This window comes from Medicago truncatula, chromosome 5 (genome assembly GCF_003473485.1).
Source record: "Medicago truncatula cultivar Jemalong A17 chromosome 5, MtrunA17r5.0-ANR, whole genome shotgun sequence".
Classification (NCBI taxonomy): domain Eukaryota; kingdom Viridiplantae; phylum Streptophyta; class Magnoliopsida; order Fabales; family Fabaceae; genus Medicago; species Medicago truncatula.
The window spans coordinates 32572843-32575646 of NC_053046.1; the positions used below are offsets into that span (position 1 = coordinate 32572843).

Consider the following 2804-nt stretch of genomic DNA (forward strand, 5'->3'; position numbering starts at 1 on the left):
AATATATATATATTTTTTATCAAGTAGTCTAGTGGGTAGAATTCACCTTTTTCAAGGTGGATAAGTGGGTGTTCGGGGTTCGAACCTTGGCCCCTGCATATAGTAATACATGTCCCTGCCAACTGAGCTATGCTCACGGGAACAATATAATATTTAATTAGTGCAAGAAAAAATTGATTTTTTTTAGGGGAATAAAAATAGTTATTTAAATTGAATTTTTTCAGGGGGAATATAATATTTAGTGGGAATTTTTGTAGAGGACAATATAATAATGCATGTCCCTGCCAACTGAGCTATGCTTCCGATCTTGTAATCTAAATAAAGAGTTTTCACGTAGATCATGTTTCCTTTGATTCTTTTTTCATGTTGATTTCTTCGTCTCAATTCTACATTGTTTGACTTTCCATTTTAATTTGTTGACGTATTTGTTTCGTTTAGATCAACACATCAACATTGATTAGTTACTGATTCAACAGATGACTATATCATCCAGGTTGCAATTAATCTTAAAGAAGAAGTTATTCTATCACTCTGATTTCATTATATTATTTGTAGGCATTTTATCGTTTTATGCTATTAACTTGGTAAGTAAGTTTGCACCAAATTCAATATTTACTATTTACACTTTTATCGATGTTGAATTTGTATCTCATATACTCTACCCAATTTGAACAATCAATATTGTTTTATTTCAATAAAAAAAGTCAAACTTCTATAAATGAAGAGGAACGTAGTAGGACCATCATTAACATAACTGTTGAGTGTTGACTGCAGATGAGATTTTTCCTTGGCTTGGAACTTGCCTCGTAACTTATTGGAAAAATCATCAAACAATCAGCAAAGTCAAAAATGTAAAGATCATTGGAACTTTCTTGGATATGATAACCAGCTTTGGTCCTTTCCTCGAAATTTCGGCTAAAATAGAGATAGCAAGCAGCAAGGAAGTCACACCCGAATTCAAAAATGGTTGGTCTCACTATCACTCTGTTTAGGAAATCAATTCTTACACACTTGAGACAATATGACACGTATTCTAATCCAAATATGGAGATGGTTGATGCACCCGAAAGTGTGCAGGTTTGTAGGCTTTGCTTCAGCTGTTCTTGGACTTCTTTGTTATGCTTTAAGCTCTTCCTTCAATTATCTCTTTGGAGATTGGAATTTGTTGAAGATTTTCCTTTACGGCGTTTTCAGCTTCATCATTAGCTTGGTCGTTTTATTTGCAAATATATGGCGACACTCAAGAAGTCTTCGCTTCAAAGCACACTCGGCATATTGGTATTAACAATCACTTCGCTGTATTCCTTTTTCTTTGATAAAGTGATGAATGGAAAACCAGATGCATACAGTCTAATTTCATGTGCCGCCTTTGCTATCATGTCACTAAGTTTGTTAAGGCAAACTCAGTGCGGATTCGTAGTGGATCTTCTTTACATTTTTCTCGGATGTTTAATTGTGCAACTCATGAAGGTTAAATTGCAGTTATTCATTCTTGGAGCTGGTTTTAGCTACTTTGTTATTATTCTTCGTTCTTCTTTCTCTTTTGTAGATGTTGTAATAGATAACGAACAACCTACCAGTTTCCAAGATGAAAATTTGGTATTATTGAAGTCCTTTCACATTCACCACAACCAGTCAGTACTGATATTGCTAGTAGTATGGTGGAGCAACTCAATAATTGTGTGAAAATGTTTCAGGAAAGTTCAAATGTCATTGACATAGTTTTAATGCAGCTGAAGGAATATCTTAGTGATGATTCTGAATTAACCATGTCTGACCTAAATTTATTGATCAACGCCTTGCCACTTGAAACCATCGACAACCTTAACAATGCAGTGAACTTGATGGTCAATGTCGGGTCTATGAAACACTTATCCAGCGTGTTTAGCAGCTGCCGGACTGAGCGTTTGGCTCAAAGACTACAAAGATCAGGATTCCAGAAACTCAGCTTAGAAGGCATTCAAAAAAAGACTCTTTTTATTGGTTTTTTGAAAAAGATAGCAACTATTGAGTGAAATTTAAACGATGTATAAACCTAATAACTATTGAAGACTAGAAGAAGAAATCAGTTAGGATTCATGGAGATAACAATATATGTCACTGTGAAGAAATGAAAGAAATAAACGATGAAGTTATGAGGTATTCTAAATCACTAATAGTTCAACAGAAAATTAATACTGAGGAGAGAAGATAACAACTACTCTGAGATAGTAGAGTTCAAATTTTCATGATCATTGTTAGATATTGTTGTCCATCTTTCTTTATAGTGTTTTATCATTACATTTTTCATTTCGAATAAATATAATATTAACCAAGTTATGGTTACAACTTAAACCTTGTTATATTCTTTTGCTATAGTCATCTTCATAAGTTCACAAATATGTTGCTTTCATCTTCTTAAATTTTCAAATATCAATTGTTCAGTGGCTATAACCATTGTTACAAATCCAATGAAGCAATATCCACAATTGAGGGAAGTGTGCATTCCTCTTCCCCTCTCTAAGTGAAGATGGGTTTGATTATCGATCTACAAGAGAGCAATTTGGAAACCAAATCCAAAATCAGCCCTACTTTTTACTATACTATGAAGCACCGCTACACCATTTTCTGTATCGTATGTCGGATACGTATCAATACACCGACACATTCCGATACAGTGATGATACATATTGAGTATTAGAAGTTCTTTCAAAAATAAAATAAAAAATTTCTAATACATACTGGATACGTTGTGGACATGCCAACAATATGACACTCGTTTTTGTTTGTTCCATCTCGTGTAGTTGAGATTTGCGAGAATAGAG

The 2804-nt window shown here is 33.8% G+C and overlaps 1 pseudogene; it reads left to right on the forward strand.

The window, feature by feature from the left end:
- Positions 1-781: 781 nt before the first annotated feature.
- LOC11412346 (uncharacterized) lies at positions 782-2310 on the forward strand (annotated as a pseudogene).
- The last annotated feature ends 494 nt before the right edge of the window (positions 2311-2804 follow it).